The sequence below is a fragment of the Ovis canadensis genome, chromosome 2 (genome assembly GCF_042477335.2).
Source record: "Ovis canadensis isolate MfBH-ARS-UI-01 breed Bighorn chromosome 2, ARS-UI_OviCan_v2, whole genome shotgun sequence".
NCBI lineage: Eukaryota > Metazoa > Chordata > Mammalia > Artiodactyla > Bovidae > Ovis > Ovis canadensis.
In genome coordinates, this window is record NC_091246.1 from 101101949 (window position 1) to 101110019 (window position 8071).

At 36.9% G+C, this 8071-nt stretch overlaps 1 pseudogene; it reads left to right on the plus strand.

Moving 5' to 3' along the window:
* The first annotated feature begins 932 nt into the window (after positions 1-932).
* LOC138434844 (U6 spliceosomal RNA) lies at positions 933-1000 on the plus strand (annotated as a pseudogene).
* The last annotated feature ends 7071 nt before the right edge of the window (positions 1001-8071 follow it).

The window sequence follows — 8071 nt, forward strand, 5'->3', positions numbered from 1 at the left end:
TTATTTTGGAGCCCAAAAAATAAAGTCTGACACTGTTTCCACTGTTTCCCCATCTATTTACTATGAAGTAATGGGACCAGATGCCATGATCTTAGTTTTCTGAGAGTTGAGCTTTAAGCCAACTTTTTCACTCTCCTCTTTCACTTTCATCAAGAGGTTCTTTACTTCCTCTTCACTTTCTGCCATAAGGGTGGTGTCATCTGCATACCTGAGGTTATTGATATTTCTCCCGGCAATCTTGATTTCCGCTTGTGCTTCTTCCAGCCCAGCATTTCTCATGATGTACTCTGCATAGAAGTTAAATAAGCAGGGTGACAATATACTGCCTTGATGTACTCCTTTTCCTATCTAAAACCAGTCTGTTGTTCCATGTCCAGTTCTAACTGTTGCTTCCTGACCTGCATATAGGTTTCTCAAGAGGCAGGTCAGGTGGTCTGGTATTCCCATTGAGAGGGTAACAGGCAGGAAGGCCAGGGGTCTCCAAATGGAGGAAATAGTCTGCAAGTGTCAGACATTTTTATCTCCCTTAAATGGCAGGAAGAAACAAACTAGGGATATTTTTTTTTTCCTTCTTATTTTTTTTTTCCTTCTTTATACAAATTTAAAAGGAGGTTTCTCTTAAAATCCTGTGTTGCCATAATGACATCTGGTTTCACTTGAAGTTAACCATTGCCTTTTTCTTATGGAAATGTTTATCTTAAGCTATGCTAATGTACAATGCATTTACCCCAAACTCTGTCTTCAAGTCGGTTCTGCCTTTTGGGCTCAGAATCTACTTGATAAACCAGTATGTTATACTCTGATATTATTCCTCTAATCTATGTAAATAACACTATTTGTATGGTGCTCTACCCTTCTTCAAGATTCAAGTTAATCCTGTTATGGCCCGAGATGAACCATTTGGAGCCAAGATTATCCAAAAATACATCCTAGTGCTCGCTTCGGCAGCACATATACTAAAATTGGAACGATACAGAGAAGATTAGCATGGCCCCTGCGCGGAAAACTGGTCAACCACTTGTAAAAGAATGAAACTAGATCACTTTCTAACACCGCACACAAAAATAAACTCAAAATGGATTAAAGATCTAAATGTAAGATCAGAAACTATAAAACTCCTAGAGGAGAACATAGGCAAAACACTCTCAGACATAAATCACAGCAGGATCCTCTATGATCCACCTCCCAGAATTCTGGAAATAAAAGCAAAAATAAACAAATGGGATCTAATTAAAATTAAAAGCTTCTGCACAACAAAGGAAAATATAAGCAAGGTGAAACGACAGCCTTCTGAATGGGAGAAAATAATAGCAAATGAAGCAACTGACAAACAACTAATCTCAAAAATATACAAGCAACTTCTGCAGCTCAACTCCAGAAAAATAAACGACCCAATCAAAAAATGGGCCAAAGAACTAAATAGACATTTCTCCAAAGAAGACATATGGATGGCTAACAAACACATGAAAAGATGCTCAACATCACTCATTATTAGAGAAATGCAAATCAAAACCACAATGAGGTACCACTTCACACCAGTCAGAATGGCTGCGATCCAAAAATTTGCAAGCAATAAATGCTGGAGAGGGTGTGGAGAAAAGGGAACCCTCCTACACTGTTGGTGGGAATGCAAACTAGTACAGCCACTATGGAGAACAGTGTGGAGATTCCTTAAAAAATTGCAAATAGAACTACCTTATGACCCAGCAATCCCACTGCTGGGCATACACACCGAGGAAACCAGAATTGAAAGAGACACATGTACCCCAATGTTCATCGCAGCACTGTTTATAATAGCCAGGACATGGAAACAACCTAGATGTCCATCTACAGATGAATGGATAAGAAAGCTGTGGTACATATACACAATGGAGTATTACTCAGCCGTTAAAAAGAATTCATTTGAATCAGTTCTGATGAGATGGATGAAACTGGAGCCAATTATACAGAGTGAAGTAAGCCAGAAAGAAAAACACCAATACAGTATACTAACACATATATATGGAATTTAGGAAGATGGCAATGACGACCCTGTATGCAAGACAGGGAAAGAGACACAGATGTGTATAATGGACTTTTGGACTCAGAGGGAGAGGGAGAGGGTGGGATGATTTGGGAGAATGACATTCTAACATGTATACTATCATGTGAATTGAATCGCCAGTCTATGTCTGACGCAGGATGCAGCATGCTTGGGGCTGGTGCATGGGGATGACCCAGAGGGATGTTGTGGGGAGGGAGGTGGGAGGGGGGTTCATGTTTGGGAATGCATGTAAGAATTAAAGATTTTAAAATTTAAAAAATAAAAAACTAAAAATAAGTAAAAAAAAAAAAAAAAAACATCCTATGGGTGAGGGGCCTGGTGCCATTCTAAGCTTTGAGACATTCCTTTCTTTCATTAACAGACTGCTGGTGACTATATAACATCCAGCTAAAGACTAGCAGGGGGGTACTCTTTCTGTCCCCTTCTGATGCCTATGTCAGAAGCTTTCTCTATCTCCTTTATACTTTAATAAAACTTTGTTACACAAAAGCTCTGAGCGATCAAGACTCACCTCTGGGCCCTGACTGAATTTTTCTACTCCGGGGGCCAAGAATCCTGGCGTCGTAATTCAACAACAACCTTTCACCATCTCTTGAAGAATTTTCCACAGTTTATTGTGCTCCACACAGTCAAAGGCTTTGGCATAGTCAATAAAGCACAAATAGATGTTTTTCTGGAACTCTCTTGCTTTTCTGATGATCCGATGGATGTTGGCAATTTGACCTGTGGTTCCTCTGCCTTTTCTAAAACCAGCTTAAACATCTGGAAGTTCATGGTACACATATTGCTGAAACTTGGTTTGGAGAATTTTGAGCATTACTTTACTAGCGTGTGAGATGAGTGCAATTGTTCGGTAGTTTGAGCATTCTTTGGCATTGCCTTTCTTTGGAATTGGAATGAAAACTGACATTTTCCAGTGGCCACTGCTGAGTTTTCCAAATTTGCTGGCATATTGAGCGCAGCACTTTCACAGCATCATCTTTCAGGATTTGAAATAGCTCAACTGGAATTCCATCACCTCCACTAGCTTTGTTTGCAGTGGTGCTTTCTAAGGCCCACTTTACTTCACATTTCAGGATGTCTGGCTCTAGGTGAGTGATCACATCTTCATGATTATCTGGGTCATGAAGATCTTTTCTGTACAGTTCTTCTGTGTATTCTTGCCACCTTTCTTAATATCTTTTGCTTCTATTAGGTCCATACCATTTCTGTCCTTTATTGAGTCCATCTTTGCATGAAATGTTCCCTTGGTATCTCTAATTTTCTTGAAGAGACCTCTAGTCTTTCTCATTCTGCTTTTTTCCTCTATTTCTTTGCACTGGTCTCTGAAGAAGGCTTTCTTATCTCTTCTTGCTATTCTTTGGAAGTCCACATTCTGATGCTTATATCTTTCCTTTTCTCCTTTGCTTTTTGCCTCTCTTCTTTTTATAGCTATTTGTAAGGCCTCCCCAGACAGCCATTTTGCTTTTTTGCATTTCTTTTGCATGGGGATAGTCTTGATCCCTGTCTCCTATACAATGTCACGAACCTCCATCCATAATTCATCAGGCATTCTATCTATCAGATCTAGTCCCTTAAATCTATTTCTCACTTCCACTGTATAATCATAAGGGATTTGATTTAGGTCATACCTGAATGTTCTAGTGGTTTTCCTTACTTTCTTTATATATAGTAGTGTGTTTATGTTAATCCCCAAATCCTAATTTATCCCTCCATCCCCTTTCCCCTTTGGTAGCCATAAGTTTGTTTTCTGTGTCTGTGACTCTATTTCTATTTTGCTATAAGTTTATTTGTTCAAAAGTCTGTTGATATTGTTGAATCCTATCATTTTTGGACAATTTTCTTTCAGAAAGTACAAGACTTATTAAAGGAAACTTATTCCTAAGAATGTGTGATGTAGTACCAGGACGTTATCTTAAAAACATAATAAAATATGTGCTCTAAGCAATCATATAAGTAATATTCACATTTCCAGGAGAGGAGGCAGCAGGTTCAGAACTGCGGGAAAAGTTAAGACATTCAATTAAATGGTTGAAAATAACTGTTAAATCAATAAAAAGTTTTAGTTCCCCAAATGGCTCAATTTGTTAACTAAAGGTAATCTTGGGTTTCCCAGGTGGCACTAGTAGTAAAAAACCCACCTGCCAATGTAGGAGACTTAAGAAACTCAGGCTTGATCCCTCTGTTGGGAAGATCCTCTGGAAAAGAGTATGGCAACTCAACCCAGTATTCTTGCCTGGAAATTCCATGGACAGAGGAGCCTGACAAACTATGGCCAATAGGGTTGCAAAGTGTTGGACAACTGAAGCAACTTAGCATGCCCTCATGCAAAGGTAATCTAGCCAATCTTTTCAGGTAGCATTCCTGTAATTTGCAACCATCTTGTATTTGTATTTCTACATATGTTTTAGATTTGTTTACTTTCTTTTTAGATAGACACAAATTTTATTTGTGTTTTCTCACCCCACATTTTAATTAATTTTTCAATTGATTGATTCTTTTCTTGCTTTATTGGTTGAACTTCTTTGGCTATTTAATCTCTTTCTTTCATTCCCCCACCCAAGAGATATTTTATCAGAGGATTAGGCTTGTAACTCATTTAAACTTTAATAATAAGTTGAGATAAGTCTGGCACCAAGACTTCTAATCATTTGCTTCATTGGATAAAACTACAGAGGTTAGTGTGCCAGAGCTCCCTCTGTCCTGAGAGAAACTCCAGAGGGAAGCAGCTGTTACATGGTTCAGTTGGTCTTTTGTCCCAACACCCAAATCAGGTGACCAGTTTGCACACCAGGACCACTAAGGCCCCCATCATTGTCCTCTGGCTTCCCACTGCTCAGGCACAGTTGTTAACAAGAGTTCCAAGAATACACAAAGGGGAAAGGATAGTTTTTTCAATAAATAGCACTGGAAAAACTGTATATCTACATGTAAAAGAATAAATTGGATACCTATCTTATACCATATACAAAAATCAACTTGAAATATATTAAGCACCCAAGTGTAAGACATAAAACTCTAAAAATCATAGAGAAAAATAAGGAAAAGACTTCCTGGTATTAGTCTTAGCAAATTCTTGGATATGAAACCCAAAGCATAGACAACAAAAACAAAAATAAACATCAGGGACTATATAAAACAACAACTTTTGTATAACAGAAGAAACAAGAGTGAAAAGGCAACCTAGAGAGAGAGAGAAAATATTTGTAAATAACTTATCTGATAAGTGGTTAACATCCAAAATATATAAGAAAGTACTACAACTCAATAGCAATAAAAATAATAACAACCTGATTAAAAAATGGGCATAAGACCTGAATAGATATTTCTCCAAACAACACATGCAAATAACCACCAGGTATATGAAAAAGTGTTCAACAACACTAATCATCAGGAAGCTGCAAATCAAAACCACCAAAATGAGACATCACCTCACACCTATAGGATAGCTATCACCAAAAAATAATTATTATCACCAAGGATATGCAAGTTTGTAAACCGTGTACACTGCTGATGGAACTGTAAAAGGGTGCATTTGCTACATGGAGCTTTCTCCAAAAATTAGAATTATATATACCATATGATTTAGCCATTCTACTTCTCGGCATATATCCAAAATAAATGAAATCAGGATCTTGAAGAGGTAGTTGCACTCCTATGTTCACTGTGGCATTATTCACTAAAGCAAGAATGTAGAAACAACCCAAATACCCACTGACAGAAGAATGGATAAAGAAAATGTGGTATACACAGATAATGGATTACCATTCAGTCTTAAAAAAGGAAATACCTCTATTTACAAAAACACGGATGAACCTAATATGTTATGCTAAATGAAATGAACCAGTTGCAGAAGGCAAATATTGTGTGATTCATTTAAATAAAGTATCTAAAATTTCAAAATCTTAGAAGTAACAAGTAGATGATGATTGTTGCTAGGGTTTAGGAAAAGGGGGATATGGAGAGTTGTCCATTGTACACAACAAGGTTGGTGACAGCAGCCTTGTTGCAGTAAAAATGGACTGTGGAATCAGACTGCCGCTCCGCAAATCATCAAAAGTAAAGCCATTCTTACCAAACTGCCCCCAAGCCTACCTTCATAATCCGTAGAATTAGTCTGAATGATGAAACCTATCGCGTCCTCACTCATATATCACTTTGCCTTCCTTGCTGGAAGGATCACATTCAGCATTTATGAGGCAAGTGACATTTTCCTTTTTTCTAAAGCTACTCTATTTGAAAGCAAGGAGTCACTTTATGTATATAACAATTTCTGCCATGAATAACATTTTAAAATCACAAAGACTACTGCAAATCAAAACTAGAAAAAATACAGTGATTCAAAAATATGTCTTTCTATGTTTCTTAACCCATACATTTTTAAACTAAATTCATTGGTATATATTTAAGTCTTTTATATCTAAGCTGACAAATGATATCCAAAAAGAAAGTAATATTTTGATTTCTTAAATTATTTTAATATTATTCAACAAGTTTTTAAAATATTTGTTTCTATGCTTTTCACAGAAAAGCAAAATTTCAAATATGCCTCTCTAAAGGCAAACACCTTTATCTTCTCGAAGATAAATTTAAATTCCATACATGTAGCTGATACACTGCTCAAGATAGTTTGGGTTTGTGTAGTGAAAAGTGCCAATAGACACATAAAAGCAAATAGATCTGATGTGAAGTTTTCAGAACTAGTTATCTTGCCTCACGAGATGCACAGGAAGCATCTAGAAAGTCTGCAACAGATTTTCATTTCACCTGCTATGATGATAAATACCAACACTTCCACTGTTATGTTTCATTCATCAAGGCACATTTTCTAAAACTTATTCGTACTTAATCCTCCTACATTAGAATTATTTCCATAACAGTTCTAAGAAAACAGACCTAAAACATACTGTAGAATGTATGTTAGTATTTCTGCATAAGGGCTTTTAGAATGCATTTCTCCTATTTTATGCATAATCTCAGGGGAAATTTCTGTTTTATAAGGAATTATGGAAGTAAACCCAATCCATCACTTACAATAACATAGGAATGAAGTAAAACTCCTCTTGTTAAAAAATGATTTTTAGGGACATCCCTGAGGGTCCAGTTGTTAAGAATCCTTTGCCAATGCGGGAGACATGGGTTTGATCCCTGGTCCAAAAAGATCTCCCATGCCACTGCAACCTGTAAGCTGGCATGCCCTAGAGCCCAGGCTCTGCAACAAGAGAAACCACCATAGTAAGAAGCTTCTGGACATAAATAAAGAGTAACCCCCACTCGCAGGAACTAGTGAAAGCCCACACACTGAAGACCTAGTGCAGCCAAAAATAAAAATAAATAAATCTCTTTTAAATGTATGAAAAATGATTTTTATAATTTGCATTTGTGATCATAACCATAAATTTCTAGATCACATATTTGATGACATTAATATGTATAAGATAAACCTAATACATGCTGATTTTAATAGTAAAATATCCTATAAAATGTGACTCTTTTAAAAAAACATCACAAAGGAGCTTATTTTTTGTCCTTCTTGTTGAGATACATTTGAAATTGGGATAGACAAATTTTTTATGCTTTTGAAATTGGAATAGATCAATTTTTTTTTTACTATGTGATATCATGTATGTATGGAATCTAAAAATGGATACAAATGAACCCACCTACAAAACAGAAAGGGACCCACAAACATAGAAAACAAACCCATGCTTACCAAAGGGGAAGAGAGTAGGGTGGGAATAAACTAGGACTTTGGGATTAGCAGGCAAAACCTACTATATATAAAATAGATAAGTAGCAAGAACCTACTACTATATGGCATGAGGCTTCCTGGTGGCTTATTGATAACAAATCTGCCTGCCAGTGCAGGAGATGTGGGTTTGATCCCTGAGCAGGGAAGATTTCATGGAGAAGGAAGTGGCAACCTATTCCAGTATTTCATGTTAGGAATGCATGGGAACTAAATTATCTTGGCTTGAAAGACTATTTAAAAGGTGGAGAAACACTGGCCAGCTGTTCTTTACAGCT